The sequence below is a fragment of the Chlorocebus sabaeus genome, chromosome 22 (assembly GCF_047675955.1).
Source record: "Chlorocebus sabaeus isolate Y175 chromosome 22, mChlSab1.0.hap1, whole genome shotgun sequence".
Classification (NCBI taxonomy): Eukaryota; Metazoa; Chordata; class Mammalia; order Primates; family Cercopithecidae; genus Chlorocebus; species Chlorocebus sabaeus.
In genome coordinates, this window is record NC_132925.1 from 50,960,849 (window position 1) to 50,977,670 (window position 16,822).

Sequence of the window (16,822 nt, forward strand, 5' to 3'; positions counted from 1 at the left end):
AGAGACAGACTGCATGCTCCTTTGGCAATAATGGTCAAACGAGGAGGCCTCGGAGGCAACATTTCAGCCGACACCTACTTGGTGGTATCATGCAAAAATGTGGTGGCCATGCAAAGATCTGGGGAACGGTATTCCAACATATGTTGTTAGTATTCCAACATACTAACAGTATGTGCAAATGCCCTGAGGCAGGAGCCAGCCTGACACACTGCAGCTAGCACACAGCGAACAAGGAAGAGAGTGGTCGCTGGGAAGTGAGCAGCACAAAGAAAAATGATAGAGGTTGGGGAGGGGGACATGCACATCAAGGAAGAAGAGATGCCAAGGAGGGGGCATTCAGTCAGTCACTGCATCCAGGGCCCAGGGACCTTGGCAAAACATCTGGTACATTTAGTGGATGTTGTCCCAACAGAGTGGCAGGGCCACCACTAGGTCACAGCACACTGGGAATTGAAGAACAAACTGTAGACACCCCTTTTGAGAAATCTGAGACAGATTCCAGTCATATAAAGTACAAAACCTGGTAAAATCTTAGCTATATCATTCAGGGACTGCAAATGTAGGAACCAGAACTAGAAAGTCAAGCAGGAGTTGTCACCCTCAGAGTCTAGCGGCCAGTAAGGGAAATCGGAGGACCTATGGGGACAGGCAGTGTCCTCTTGCTTTGCCCAGGTGGTGGTTATCCAAGAATTTCCTCTACCATCCTACACCGACTTTTAGGTACTCTTTTATATGTGTGTGTTTTCTTCCCCTTCAAAGAAACTTTGTATCTAGCTAGCTGGGAGGCTGAGGTGGGAGGATTACTTGAGCCCAGGAGTTGGAGGCTGCATTGAGCTGTAATCACACCACTGCACTCCAGTCTGGGTAACAGAGCAAAACCCCATAACTAAAAGACAGAGAGAGAGACTTTTTTTAAAAAATTAAAAAGTACCATTGCAGTAATCCAGAAAAAGGAAACAAAAGCCAGAGAAGGTATTGGCAGGAGAAACGGAAAGAAGGGGAGTGATTTGAAATTCACAAATTATCAAAGCAAAGTGATCAAATTGGCTTCAATCTTGAAAACTACAGTTGCCTTCATTTCCTCATGGGCAAATGTCTTAATAATAGCATGATGTACAAAAAGACCAGAAGCTTGGCTGCGAGGAAAGGGCTACCGGGCCAGGAGGATGAGGAGAGGTCTGTGGTCCTTTCTGTTGAGCAGGTGAGGCTAGATGGGTGGTGTGAGACCCCCAAGGAGAAGGAGGGAGACGACAGGTCCAGGGCAAGCCCTGCATGTGAAGTACAGACCAAGCCATGGGCCGCAGGTGGGGCTTAGGGTGCCAGGTGTCCCGTGCTCCTCACACGCTCACTGGTTACTGGGGCCTTCCTTCAACAGGGTGAGCTCATGAGAACCCTGGGAAAAATAATCCTTCAAGTGGAACAGCCAGAGTTTTCTCTCCTCCCTTCCCTCTCCTCCCTAAAACAAGAAAAAACAAGAAATGAATAAAAAGCTCCTTCAATTTTAGGTAAGAGCTGACCCTACATACACAATCACTAATCTCATTACCAACATAAGCAGGTGAAAAATTACAAAGATTAATGTCCGTGACTTTTAATCAACCTTTGAGAAAAGAAAATGTTGCTTTTGGCATTGAAGAGAGCTGGTATTTTCCTTCCCCACAAGTTACTCCTCTGCAAAGAGGAAACACTCCCAGGGTGGGAGCGATGAGAAATGAGGCTGCCCACGGCCAAAGCTGAGCTCACCGCCCTCCCCACCTGGCGCTCCACACACCCTCCACCCGACCCTAAAAGGAGGCACACCCTTGCCCCCCCGGGGTGGGGGGAGTCCTAAGATCCCCAGGCATCCTCCACGTGGTCTGCCCCTGGACCGAGATCCTGCCTCCAGGGACCGCTCATCACCTCTCATCCCTGCTCCAAACCCTGAATGGTTCTCTATCAGCTCTGGCCCCCCGGAGAAAGTGGAAAAAGCTATGGATAACACACACCCAGCTCCACCAAAAAAAGGCCCATAATGAACCAAGCTCTGCAGCGATGCCGGGTGGTTTCTGACCACCTGGCACATACTCAGCCTCTTTCCAAGAACAGCCCCTAGATTTCGTTCTGTGCCCCCATCACCCTGCTGGAGCTCCAATCAGCACTTCCCATTCCCCCTCGCAACAGTGCCTGACTCAGAGATGGACAGTAGCACAATTGGAGCCTATAAGACCCACCTCAGGTGAAACACTGGGCAAATGGCTTCTCTCTTTCCTACTGTATTAGACTAAAGATGATTTAACATCAAGGGTACCTGAAGCCATCTTGTCATCAAGTGGAGACCGTCAGAGGCTGGCACCTAGTCATAAAACACATAAAAGCCAAAAAATCCAACAAAGAGAAACAGGGTCATAGTGATTGCTGCCCGGCACCTGGATGCAGCTGTGCCTGAAGCTAACTGAAAAGCTGAACTTCACAATGACATGAATTCCTTTTGATTAAGCTAACTTGGGCCAGGTTTTCTGTCCCTTGCAACCAAAAGCCTTAATAGATACATGGGCACATACCTAAAACTGCTGTGTGAGGGAGTTTCATAGACTCCCTGGAGTCCACTCACAGACCCCCAGCTGAAGATCTGTGGCCCAAAGATAAAGAAAAAGCTCCTAACAGAAACATTCAAAGCCCTTCACCATCTAACCCCACCTAGCTTTCCTAACCCATTCCCCTCTGTTGTCTTCCACACACCCAACCCCTGCTAAACTGGAAAACACTCTCTGGTTCCCAACCCCCATCTTTCTCTTATCATTATCTCAATCTGCGATGCCCTCTCTCCTGAAACTCTCCCAGAACCCTGAACACCCAAATCCCACCCCAAGCTTTAAGGCCAAGCCCCGAGGGTGGCGTATGTAGGTAGATGGATGGGTGGGTGGATGGATGGATGGATGGCTAAAAAAGTGGGTGGGTGGGTGGGTGGATGGGTGGGTGAGTGAACGGATAGGTGTGTGGGTATACGGATGGGTGGGTAAGTGGAGAGGGGTAGATTAATTAATCCGTATGGCCCTAGCACAGGGCTGGCACAAAGGATGGCATGAGTTATGAATGTGAGTATCACAAACATTTATCCCAGAAGGGCCTTCAGAAACAGAAAAGGCTTCCCTGAAGTCACCTGGCTAGTCACTGGCTAAGTGACTTAAACAACCAAGGCGCGTGTCCACCCTCCATACAGAAGCACTTTCACTCCTGCGTCTGCCTTTTAGTCTCACAAAGGGCTAAGATCCTAGACTTGGGTGACCAGGTAGGGGGAGTGGGGCCAGCAAGAGACAGGCAGAAAGAGACACAGAGACTGACAGAGACAAGGAAAGAGATCCACCAGGGAGACAGAAAGAGAGCAAGACGGAGAGATGGAGAGAAGCACAGACCGAAAGTCAAGCAGACAGCCAGAGACAGACAGCCTATGCAGACAGGCAGGCAGGGCCGGCCTATGGCAGACCCAGGCTCCCTCGGTCACCACAGCATCTGGAAGGAGGCAGCAGCCAGGGGAGCGAGCAGCCCAGTCTCCTCTGTGACTCCCTCAGGCCTTTGCTGTGCCCAATTTATTTGCACGGCCCTGAAATTTAGGAATTTCTCAGGGCTGCCAGTGAGGCGGCCGGTGTGTAACCAACAGCGGTGTCTGGCCCAGTCTGTGGTATAACCGTCAGGCTCAAGAGCCTTGGAGGCCTCCAAGGCAGTCAGCCCCTGCTGCCAAAGCCAAGAGAGACAGCCAGCAGGACCAAGCTCTGGACTCCCAGAGATTGGAGCTCCAATTTGAACCCAGCCCTGCCACTAGGTTGTTGGGCACCTCGGAGCATGTGACCCTCTGAGCAGCAATGCTTTCATCTGCGCAATGGGTCTAATCACATCTTTTTCCTCTGGGGAACCCCCTCTCACACTTCAGGCTAGGCGGACTGCTGGATGGCCAATGAGAGGTCTCCCTGCCCCATCCACGGTGACAGGTCATAACAGTCACACGGCCCACGCTGATGCTCCTGGGAGGGGGCTGCCTTGCTCCAGAGCTTCTGAGCCTGGAGCTGCTGGGGCACCTAACCACCACATGGCAGAGCCTGCCTGGGAGTATGCAACACAGAGAACAGCAGAGCAAGAGACGGAGACCCGGTCCTGATGGCGTCTGCAGAGGCCCTGGATATAGCTATGCCTGAAGCTACATCCTGTACTTTTTTAGTTCTGTGACTTTTTTGCTGAAATTGTACTTTCTATCACCTGTAACCAAAATTATCCTGACGTTGTGACAACAAAGAAAGAAGAAACACCTTCTTGTATTCATGGCTGACTTAACCCCAAAATGTCTGAGTTGCTGGGGTTATAAAACTGTATATCTGCAGTAGACTAGAGCCCTCCTAGGGCAGCAGGCTGCCTCGCTCAGTCCCCAGGCTCAGGGAATGGCTCCAGACATGCGCCTGGGGCCACATCAACACATGACCCCCTGACCCTCCCCAGCCACAGCTGACTGGCCCAGGGCAGATGTTCTTCCCAGGCTGGGCTGGTCGCAGTGGCCAGATCTCAGCTCACTGCAAGCTCCGCCTCCCAGGTTTACGTCATTCTCCTGCCTCAGCCTCCCGAGTAGCTGGGACTACAGGCGCCCGCCACCTCGCCCGGCTAGTTTTTTTTTGTATTTTTTAGTAGAGACGGGGTTTCACCGTGTTAGCCAGGATGGTCTCGATCTCCTGACTTTGTGATCCGCCCGTCTCTGCCTCCCAAAGTGCTGGGATTACAGGCTTGAGCCACCGCGCCCGGCCCCTCCTTGAGCTCTTGAAGTGGAAATAAAAGAAAACACAGACCACCTGCAGGGGAAGAAACAGCAAGTTCTGAAGGTGGGCACATTTCCTGCCATGTGGTGGGCATCATTTCGAGAGAATCAGGCAGGCTCACAGAGAAAGGCAGAGACAAAAGAAAGATGGGGCGTGAGGGAGTCCTGGTGGCCACAGCTTGACCCACGGCTGACAGATCACTAGTCCTTCCATGCGGATGGAGTGGGGCCCCTACGTCTCTTGAGTAGCCTCAGACACAGAGAAGCCTATGCAAAGGGGCCCCTGCTTCCAGCAATGGGCAAGCCAACTTCTGAAGTCACTGTGGGGGACCAAGCCCAGGTCACAGGTGGGCTACCGTGTCATGTGCTGATGCCCAACCAGCCCCTGGGAACTCCAACGTCTAGGGCCAAGGAGGGGTCACTCCTCCCATCCCATGTACAGGAAGCCACGGCTACCCCACCACACCCTGCCTTGGGGTCACAGGGTGACCATTCAGGGACCAGCAGCTGGTGTTACAGCGTTTCCATCCTCGGCAGTTCATTAAACCAGTCTGTTACAGGCTGAACATCTGTGTCCTCCCCACATTCCTATGTCAAAGCCCTGACCCCGGTGGGATGGTATCAGGAGGTAGGGCCCCCCAGTAGGAGATTTAGATGAGGTCACATGGGTGGAGCCCCCATGTGTGGATTAGTGTCCTTACAGGAAGAAAGACCAGGGCTCACTCGCTCTCCCTCCCTCCCTCCTTCTCTTCCCTTCTCTCTCTCTCTTTCCCGCCACCACTCCCCGCCCCCCACCACATGAGGACACAGCAAGAAGGTAGCCATGTGCATACCGGGAAGAAAACTCTCACCAGGAATGAAATCTAGGGCTTAGACTTCCGGCCTCCACAACTGAGAAATAAATGTCCATCTTCAATCCCCTCCCCGACTCATCTGTGACATTTGTTGCAGCAGCCGGAACCCACTAGGACAGTCTTAGGGCATGGAGCTGGGGACACAGAGGACATGGCCACTCCCTGAGAGCCAGAGACTTGGTCTCAGAGAAGACATTCCTGCTAGAGGCCTGGGGCCTCCTCCATTGACCCCAGCCCAGCACGAAACACACCAAGGCAGCCCCAGGAGATGTGAGGTATGCCATGCCCAGCCACAGGGGCCTTTCCCAGTAGGGCTAGAGATGACTGTGCAGGGACAGCTGATTTCAGGGACAAGCACCAAGGCTTGGTGGTCCTGTGGTGAGGAAATGTCCCCGCAACTCCCTCTGAACCAATCCGACTATCAGAGACCGTCTCTGGGCAGAATGGGTGTGCCTCCCACACCTCTCAGATGCTTGTCAACGGTTCTTTTTAACAACCAGGGCACTGGGCACGGTGGCTCACGCCTGTAATCCCAGCACTTGGGGAGGCCAAGGTGGGCAGATCACGAGGCCAAGAGATCGAGACCATCCTGGCTAACACAGTGAAACCCCGTCTCTACTAAAAATACAAAAAATTGGCCGGGCGTGGCAGCGGGCGCCTGTAGTCCCAGCCACTCGGGAGGCTGAGGCAGGAGAATGGCGTGAACCCAGGAGGCGGAGCTTGCAGTGAGCTGAGATTGTGCCACTGCACTCCAGCCTGGGAGACAGAGCGAGACTCCATCTCAAAAAAATAAATTAATTAAATAAAAATAAAAATAAATAAATAAAAACCGGGCAACACTCACTCGGGCTCAAGGCTGTGGCAGGGAATACAAGGTGGCTAGGATGTTAAGCACTGTATTTTTAGTGCTATATTTATTTTTATGGGTATTGCTGGTTTAGGGCAAGTGATCCTGATTTCTATCTACAGTTGTGATCAAAGGTTTCCTTTAAAAGTAAGTATAAGCAGCCAGGTGCGGTGGCTCACGCCTGTAATTTCAGCACTTTGGGAGGGCAAGACGGGTGGATCACCTGAGGTCAGGAGTTTGAGACCAGCCTGACCAACATGGTGAAACCCCATCTCTACTAAAAATACAAAATTAACCCAGTGTGGTGGCGCGCACCTGTAGTCCCAGCTACTTGGGAGGCTGAGGCAGGAAAATCACTGGAACCTGGGAGGCAGAGGTTGCAGTGAGCTGGAATCACACCACTGCACTCCAGCCTGGGCGACAGAGTGAGATTCAGTCTTTAAAAAAAAAAAAAAAAAAAAAAAAAAGTAAGTACAAGCAAAACAGAGAAGTGATTTTTTTTAAATAACATTAAGTTATTAAGTATGATATCAATGAGAGGAGGTAGGAGAATGCAGCCGAAAATACAGTAGTGAAGCTCATCCTCACTCTGTCAGAAAGGAAGCTGACACCCTCTGGCTTATTCCCCAAGAAAGTGCACAGGTCCCCATATAAGCCCTCTGCCTCTACCAGCCCCATTATCAGACAACAGCCATCAGGGCCCCTGGGATGCCCATGGGCCAAAGCAGTGAAATTTGTTTCCACAGCCATGCAGGGGAACAGAGATGAGGGAGGACACTGAGATGCTTAGCCAACACCAACCACCACAAGGACAGTGAGTGTCTCCACTCCGGGGACTAGGGAAGTTATCTAAGAAACCACAGTGACGAGCAGGATCTTCAGAGACAGACAAGAGACAAAGAGAGAACATGTGTGTGCGGGCACGCGCATGCGTGCTCATCAATGTTTTTTGACTATGTGTTTTCATTTTGAGGAGACTCTAAGAACAGAATTTTCTGGATCATCTAAAAGCTCAACTCAGGACCAAGGTCAGGGCTGGGAATTCAAGGCCAGGATGGGGGTCCCAGGCTAAGGAGGGAAGAACTCTGGGAGGCTTATCAAGCACTGGGGTCCCCGATCACAAGCCCAAGGGCTGGCCCCAACCCAGGTGATGGTGTCTCCGTGGCCAGAAGACAGAAGCCACAGGAGACATGGGTGGCTGCACTCAGCCACACTCAAGAACCAGCTACGGCCAGCAGCGCTGTCTGCCTCCCCAAAGTGGGCCTGGGGCTCTCCATTTATCCTTCAGCCTTCACACCAACCCTACTGGGGGCCCCTACCACCAGGCCCATTTTCCGGATGGAGAAGCTAAGGCTGGGAGACAAACCCCTCATGACGCGGGCTCTGGGGGCTCAGGCCCAGGCAGTACTCAATGCCCACAGAGCTCCCCATGCACCCAGCTGGGCCTCATCACACTTCAGAGACCTCCTCCCGTTTCAGGCTCTTCGTGGGCAACAATGTCAGCAGAGCCCGGGGGGTGCCCCTGATTCACAGAAGAGCAACCAGAGACCCCACAAGGTGTGAGGCCTGGGACCGGCAGGGTCTGTCTGAGCACGTAGGTGCTGCCCCCCACATCCCTGGCCTGGCACAGGTGGGTGGCACCACTTCCTTACCAGCACACAGACCTGGGAGGGACGCACTGGCTGCCTACAATACAGCCCCTCTCAGGAAAGCCGGGCTCCCTGCCCTGGAGGAAGGAAATAACCTTTCCCCAAACCAGCACTTGCTTTGCAACAATCTCCATATATGAGGAGAGAGAGAGGCATTTCTGCAACGTTTCCAAATTCCAATAACTGAAGACAATGGCACAAAATGACGCACGGCTGACCCACGAGGGGCCCTGGGAAAGGACGTGCCCAGAGGAGGCAACTGTGTGGTGTGGGCGTGCAGCGGTGCCCCGTATGCGAGGGCAGCTCGCCAGGCAGGACCTGGAGGTGGACGGAGCTGGCTCCCGTCCCAGCTCTTCCTCCTCAGTCGCTATGCGACTGCAAGCAAGCACGCCCCCCTCTGAGCCTCAGTTTCCCGGCCCTGTCACTCTCACAGGCCTCCCACCTGCCGCCTTGCCCTCTCCAGACCCACCCCTACACCTGGACTGCAGAGGGACCCTTCAACCTCACGGTCTGGCCGCACCTCCTCTGCTCGGAACACCCTGAGGCTGCCTGTTGCAGACCAGGACTGGAGGACCTGTTTTCAGGGTCTAGTCTGCCTCGCCAGCCTTACTTTCCACTCTTCCTCCAAGCCCCCATTCTGAAAGAAGCCAGGCTTTCTCCTGTCCCCAGGTGCCCCTCACCCTTCTACTTTCATATCACAGTGTCTGCACCACCTTCTCCAGGAAGCCCTCCCTGACCACCCAGGCTCAGCTAGATGCCTCCCCAGCTCCCACGGCTTCAGCGTTCTCCTCCAGGATGGTCCCGACAAAGCATTTCAGAACAACCCATGCAGGTGCCCCTGGGGATGACCTTAGAAGGGGCCCTGTGTTCCGCTCCTCTGTGCACCAGCCCCTGGCACAGCATTGGCCTACACCAGAGGCTACTGCCAGCACTGTGGGGTGATGAAGAGAATCCAAGGCCCGGGGCACACTCCCGGGCAAAGGGTTTCATAGAGCTGCTAAAGCAGGAATGCCAACTCCACGGGGCCCCTCCCTGGCTTTCTCCCTCCCCACACAATACCCAGTCAGGCTCCTGGCCCTCCCGAGGTGAAGTCACAAACCCACTGATCCCCACCACCCCATAATGCCTGGCTGGAGGCACAGCCCTGTGGTCCCCTCTGCCCCTGTAGCATACAGGAGCAGCCCCTCTGTCTGGTCTATTGGGAGGGTAGACCTCTGCAGCCCCAGCATTCAGAAGGAGCCCTGGAGGCAGAGCTGCCTGCAACCACAGGGACACCTGCACCACCCACACTCGGGGATCTAGGGAAGGAAACTGGATGACAGAGGGCTGCTAAGGACCAGAAGCCACGCATGGTGTTTGTGTCCACCATGGGGCAGGACGGCCGGCCTCACCCTGGCCTCCCCTTTCACTCACTCCACTTCCAATCCATCAAGAAATCTGGCAGCCCCACCTGCAAAGTCAGTCCAAATCTGACTACCTCTCACCTCCAATGCTGCCACCGCCCTAATCCAAGCCCCAACTTCGCTCACCTGGACACTGTTGCATGGATCCCCACAGCTGCCCTCCAGCCTGCTCCCTGCCAGCAGCAGTGCAGGGGAAGGGACCTTTAGGATCTCAATTAGACCCCACCCCTCCCCAAACCAGAATCCACCAGCAGTTCCTCATCACACCCAATCACCTGCACCTGCTGTATCCTCAGTCCTAATGTCCCTCCCCTCAGCAACATCCAGGGCTGGGTCCTGACCCCCACTGACACTTTACCTAAAACAGCCCCAATTCCAGTCCCTGTCCTGGACCAGCGTCTCCACCCCTCCTCGCACACAGGGTCAGCAAGGACACTACAGTGTGAATCAGTGTGTTTCCCATCTGAGTCTCCCTGTGGGAGCCAGCTCTGTGGGGGTAGAGGACATTGTCTTGGTCACTGCTTTACCCCCAGCACTCAGAACAGTCCCCATCACCCAGCAGGTGGTCAATAAACACCTACAGAATAAAGGAACTTGTGCTCTCATTTCCTCCTTGTTTTTTTTGTTTGTTTGTTTGTTTGTTTTTTGAGATGGAGTCTCGCTCTGTCGCCAGGCTGGAGTGCAGTGGCATCATCTCGGCTCACTGCAACCTCCACCTCCTGGGTTCAAGTAATTCTCCTGCCTCAGTCTCTCAAGTAGCTAGGACTACAGGTGTGCACCACAACACCCAGCTAATTTTTGTATTTTTAGTAGAGATGGGGTTTCGCCATGTTGGCCAGGATGGTCTCCATCTCTTGATCTTGAGATCTGCCCGCCTCGGTCTCCCAAAGTGCTGGGATTACAGGCGTGAGCCACCATGCCCGACCCCTCCTTTTTTTTTTTTTTTAAAGACAGGACCTCGTCCCTTCTCTCAGGCTGGAGTGCAGTGGCGTGGTCACAGCTCACTGCAGCCTCAGACTCCTGGGCTCAAGTGATCCTCCCGCCTCAGCCTCCCAAGTAGTTGGGACTACAAGCGCATACCACCCAGCTAATTTTATATTTTTTGTAGAGATGAGGCCTCACTTTGTTGCTCAGGCTGATCTTGAACTCCTGGCCTCAAGTGATCCTCCTGCATTGGCCTCCCAAAGGGCTAGGATTGCAGGCGTGAGCCACCAGACCCAGCCTCACTTCCTCTTTTCCTTTTTCCAACCACCCTGAGAGCTAGGGAGTTTGACACCCACTTCACAGAAGAGGAACCTGAGACCTGAGATGTGACACACTGGCCCCAAGGGAACACAGTATGTGAGTAGCAGAGCTGGACTGGAACCTTGCAGAATGCCAAAAAGGGACTTCCCTGCACCTGGCTGCTCCCTGCCCCCTGGGGCCCAGACCTGTCACCAAACCCTGGGGCAGTGGGACAGATTGAGAAAACAGGCTCCGACAGAATGTTAAATGCAGTGATGCTCCCGCAGAAAGAGCCTGCAGTCGGCTCCACAGAAGGAAACACCCACAGGAAGAGAGGTGAAGGCAAGGCGGGAGGGACAATGGATGGGGTTTTTTCTTTTGTCCACTGGCCAAACTGCAAAATGTGACTTTGGTAACATATAATTTTGATCACAATGGAAACTTTCATATATCACACCAGGAAGAAGTCTGTTCAACAAGGTCAGTAACACAGGGAATTTAAAACCATCTTAAACATTTTCACTTAAAACTCACAAATGAACATTCAACCACCAACTACTTTTTAATTTCATGTAATGTGAACAGGCGACACAGTGACACAGCCTAAAAACCAGAAAATATAACAGGTCATGAGGTGGGAAGTCTCACCTCCCCTTTCACCCTTGTCCCCCCAACCCCAGGTGACCACAGGGAACTACTGAAACTAGCTCCTGATTTGCTGATGCACATACAAGTGGATGTGAATTTATATCCCAATTTTACACAAGAGGTGGCACACTTTATACACCAGTCAACACCTTGCTTTCTTCTCATAACAGATCTTGAAGACCTTTCCATCGAGAGCATAGTCATTTTTTGCAGCTGTATAATACTCCCTGTGAGGATGAGCCATCATCTGTTGAAGCAGCATGCATCACCCCGTAACTCAGCACCTATGGACAGGCTGACCTCCCCCACCTACCTGTAGCTTCTCAAAGTGAGGCCTGTCCCCAGCACACGGCCTGGTACAGGGGAGCAGGCAGCCTAGCAGTCCTGCCAACATCTCTCCACTGAGGCACAAAGCCTCTCGACCTCACAGCTAGGGAAGGGGTCTTAGAATGAAAATCAGACCTCATCGCACCCCAGCTCAAAACTTTCCAGTAGCTTTCCAACTCCCTGTCTGCCTCCTCTGCCCCATTCTCCCCTCTATCACCCACTCTAGCCTCCTCTCTTTCTTTGTCCCTGGCATGCCAAGCAGGCTCCACCTCAGGTCTTTTGCACAAGCTGCCCTCTCTTTCCCCCCTTGCTCAGCTCAGAAATCCCCTCCTCGAATGCGCCCTCCCTGCCCACCTAGATGCCGCTTTCCAGCAGGCCTTACCTCCTTGACAGCATCTAAATACAGCTCCAATCGTTCGACTCACCCCACTTCACCACTCCAACTAGAATATAAACTGCATGGGAGCAATGACAGTGTCTGCATTGTCCTCTGTGAGCCCCCTATCCAGACCGTGCCTGGCCCGGAATGGGCAAGTGACTCCCCATTTAGCCCAGGAGAGCCAGGCCCCCAGCTGCAGTTCCTGCCTCAAAGAGCCAGGGAGAACACAGTGCCCAGAAGCCTGTCCCAGGTTGGAACTGTATCTCAGGGAACGGCTTTCAGGTGGGGGAGTTCAGGAAGCCAGAGAGGTGGCCCACACCCAACTGCCTCCTGCAGAGCAGTCCCAGAATCCCACCCCCCACCACCCCACAGCAAGACCCCGAGCACTGAAAACCATCAGAAGCCTCCACTTTACAGAATGCAAGACTGAGGCCCAGCAGAGGGAGGACCAGACCCAGGAGCACACCACAGTCACACACAGACCAGCCTTGGCCCCAGGCCCTCCATGTCACCTGGCATGTCCAGGCCCAGCACCTCTCCCCCAGCAGGACGGAAATAAAAAAGCTAGGGTCAGCCTCTCCAGGAGATACAAGGAAGAAGCCAGGGCTGCTTCCCCCACCTCAAGTTCCACGTGCCGCACACAGGCCTGGTCTTCATTCAGGCAGCAAACTTCCAGGAGGCCACACATAAGGAGGCCTTGAGTTTACATGAATTCAGCCACGTACAGATGGCAGGCAGAGAGCAGAGGGCCACGGGAATTGGGCTAGAACAATGCAGCAACTGCCCCACACCATGCCGCCCACCCAGCCACCCAGGGGAACATGAGCTGGGAGGGGGAGCTGCCCCTACCTAACACTGGCCCTGAGTCCCTCAGTCCCATGTAGGATCTCATGTGCCTAGGCCAACCAGGGGTTTAAGGAAAAGATGCTCACACCCACAGCTCCTAAATGCAAAGCAAACACTGCATGTGGTGTCCAACAGGACACACCGTGATGGTCCCAGGACCTCCTGGACTCACCCAGGACTCAGTGGCCTCCACCTGGTGGTGATAGGGTCACGGTGAATGTGATCATCAAGACCCAAGTAGGTATCCTGGGCCAGGTTTTACAGCAGATGAAAAGTGTCAAAGGTGATGTAAGTGGCTGTGGAATCACCTTAGGCCCAAATTTGCTGCAGAGAACACAGTTTCACTTACCATCAGCAGGCCCCAAGCATTTATGAAGCACCTACTTCATGTCAGGTGTGGATGGGCTCAGGGCACTCCCGCCAGGGCCAAGGAGACCAAGTCCTCCCACTCACTAGTGGCTCACTGAGAGGGGCAAAGAGCTTTGCTTTGGAGGGAGAAGATCCTGGGCTGATCCCCAGCTCTCCCCTTTGCCTGCTGGGAGGCCCTTTCTCAGCCTCCCCTTCCCCATCTCTTAAATAGGGGCAAGAGTTTCACCCTGCAGGAGGGGTGGCAGGCTCTGGGAAGAAAAGCGATGAACAAAGTGTGCCTCGGAGAATGCTGTCTGGCATGAGCTCTTGCTTCATGGGGTCCCCAAACCACTGTCCCCCACAGCCTAGTAGGAAGTGTCTGCCACCATCACAAGGATGCCCTGTGGCCCAGGGCCCTGGGTGCCACTCATTGCTCCAATGACTAAGGCCTTGAAGGGTAGGAGGCCTGCCCAGGGCTTCCCCAGCCATGCATGGAGGACCAGCCTGGGCCTATGCTTGAGGCAGGCAATGGAGCAAAATCAGCCCAATGCATGCAGCAGTCACAGCCGCACAAAGGCCACACAGGCCAGGCAGGAACTGAGAAGGTGTAAGAGGGCCAGGTGGGGACAGGGACCTAACAGCGCCCCTACCCCATCCCCTGAGCTGGGAGCGGGCAGCACCAGCCAGGGGATGCAGGTCCTGAACTACCAGACCTCGTGATTTTTCCAAGAGAAGACGGAAATCCGGACTTTTACGTGAAAACTGCCAATTTGTAAATGCTGGCAGCTAATTAATTTTTTAAAATAATAATAACATGGCGAGAGCCAAACAAAACATGCAGGGCCAGCCACAGCCGGGGTTGGCAGGTTTGTGCCTCCGGAATAAGATTCTTTGACTTCATCCCCTGCTCACCCCCATCACACAGCTCAGCTGCAGGAGGGAAGGGCGGGAAGTCAAGGGTGCACCCCAGGGGAGTAGCTCGCTCACTCTCTTCCTCCTGCTGCGGAGTCTTCACCCCATTTTGCACATAGGGAAGTTAAGGCCCAGAGCCCCTATCAGCCACAAACACACACCGGCTCCCAATCCATGCCAGGCCGAGGGAACACTTCTCAGCTGCCACCCAATTCATCAGGGCTCCCTCTGGAAGGGCCCAGACCAACACCTCAGGGGCATCAGGGTAGACACAAGCACCCAAACCATCCACTTCCCTTTTTCTCTTTTTGGCCTGTCAGGGGATGCCTGCTGGCTCAGGCCAGCTTGGGACTGGCCCAAGTGATCACTGCAAAGCTGATATGGGCAACTCCTTTTGGCAGCAAAAAAGGGAGGGAGAGCACCCGTATTTGGGAGACTGGAGCAGGGGAAGGGAGAGAGGACACAGGGAGGTGAGGAGTCAGGCCCAGCCTGAGGCTGAGCCACCCCCATGATCCCCACAGCCAGGTCCCATGATAAGCAGCCTCCACCAGAAGCAACCACCTCCCTCCTTCAAAATCGGCTCCCCACCCCCCAGGACAGGGGAGGACTGCCCATGGAGTGCCAGGGGGCTGGGACTGTGAAGTCGTGGGGGTCTGTGACTCGTGTGTGAGACTCACAGTGTGTGTGGCACTCCCAATGTTTGTGATTCCAGGTATTTGAGGAGCACATGCATGTGAGAGACACATGTGTGATACATATGATGGAGATATTCGTGTGATGGCCACCCCTGTGTGGCAGACGTGTGTGCGTGTCAGAGGGCAGTAAGGGCACATGTGTTTATCAGAGACACAACTGCCTGCTAAGAGAGGCATGCCTCGGAGGGGTGCCAGTGTGCAAGGCACGTGTGTGGAGCATTGTGTGCTAAGCGGACGTGAGATGAATGTCAGAGATTCTGGCCTGGGGGAGCTGGGGGGGCGGGGTGAGCATGGGGCTGGGAGAGGGAGGATGGGGTGACAGGGAGGGTGGGTGCACCAACACAGAGTGTGCAGAAACTTCTGCTGGTGTGAGTGCGTGTGTGGCGGTGAGTGTGACTTGGAGGTGACGGAGGGGGTAGTGTTAGACCAGGGACTCTAGTCTTCTTTCCCTGAGGGTGTTGACCCAGCTCTCTGAACCGGAGGGGCGGCGGGGTCCTGCGGTCCGGGTGGGGGTGAGCAGTGGGACCGGGGGATGACTGGTGGGAGCTGGCCCTGGGGGAGAAGGGAGACCCAGAGCAGAGGAAGCTGCGGACCCGGGGTTGGGGGAACCCGCCCTCGGACACCCGGCCCCCAGCCCGCACCGGCCTCTGTGCCCGCATCTGTACATTGGGTCGCGGCGCTCGCGGGCCGTTCCCGCGCTAGGACCGGGAGAGCGAGACCCGGTCGGACCGGCGGAGCGGGAGGAGGTGCGGGCAGCCCGCTGGGCGCGTCCGAGGGTCCGCTGAGCCGTCGGAGCGTCCGAGCGCCCCCGAGTCCTGAGCTGCGAGGCGCGGACCGACGGGGATGAGTCCGGGCGGGAGGGGCCGCGTGCACTCACCGCGGGGCTCTGCGCTCGGCGTCCGTCCGTCCGTCCGCCCGGCCGTCGGCGCGTCGAGAGCCCGGGCGGCCCCCGGCTGTGTGCGCGCGGGGCGGGGCGGAGGCGCGAGGGGCGGGACCAACCGGTCCCCGGCCCCCTCCACTGACTCCGCCTCCGCCTCCGGGGCGGGGTCTCGGCCGCTCGCCGGGGAGGGGGCCGGGCCGGCGCAGCTAGCTGAGAGCCCAGACGCGCAGACCCGACTCCTACAGGCCGCCCGGCGCGCTCGCTGCGGAGCCCTCACCCTCCCTGCGCCCAGCCTAACCTCTGAGTACCAGACCTGGCACTGCTTTCCACAGGGTAGGGCTAGGGGTTGGGGTCTGGCCGCCTTAGCCAGCCTGAGCCTCAGTGATCACCCCTGGAAGATGGGCCCAGCAGCCTTGGGCACATTGTGAGGGCCTGAGGGGCCTGGGTAGAAAACTGCCCAGAGACCAGGCCCTGCCTCCCACCCGCCTTGCTTCCTACCCTGAGGGCCTGCCTGCAGCTCCACTGCTGCTGCACGTCCCTGGGCAGACGGTACTGAGCCCCCAGCTTTGGGACAGGCTCGGTTTGTCCTTTCCCTCTGCCCAGCTCTGATACCTGTGACCACTGCGTGATCCCCGGGGTGTCTCTTCCCCCAGCCCACGCCGCTCCCTTTCTGGGTCTTTTTCGGGGTCTCCATCTCTGATCTAATGTCGTCTCTCTGTCTCCCTTGGTTTGTCCCTCTTGGTCTCTGCATCTCCCTCTGACCTTATCTCTTGGTCTCTGTGTTTCTCTGAGTCCCTCCCATCGCTGTCCAGAGACACATGGGCTGGCGGTCACCACCTCACATCTGAGCAGCAGCCATGGGCCCAGACTGTGCCCGCCCCCACCCCAGGGGTCTCCTCGCAGCCCAGGACAGGGGTGAGGCAGCCAAGAACAAAAGCACAGGGCAGGGCAGCTGCCTGCCCAGGGCCACACAGCAGAGAGGACTTGGAGCCAGGAAGGGCCCATTGGCTCAGATGGGGCCACCCACAGAGGA

At 55.3% G+C, this 16,822-nt stretch overlaps 1 protein-coding gene across 2 annotated transcripts in view; it reads right to left on the reverse strand.

Annotated features, from left to right (window-relative positions):
- The window catches only part of FBLN2 (fibulin 2), a 90,038-nt gene extending 74,151 nt beyond the window's left edge, over positions 1 to 15,887 (reverse strand). For both annotated transcript variants that reach the window (XM_007985303.3, XM_007985300.3), the window contains exon 1: positions 15,787 to 15,887. The gene's annotated coding sequence lies outside the window, so the exon portion shown is untranslated. The remainder of the gene's footprint in view (positions 1 to 15,786) is intronic.
- Positions 15,888 to 16,822: the final 935 nt, after the last annotated feature.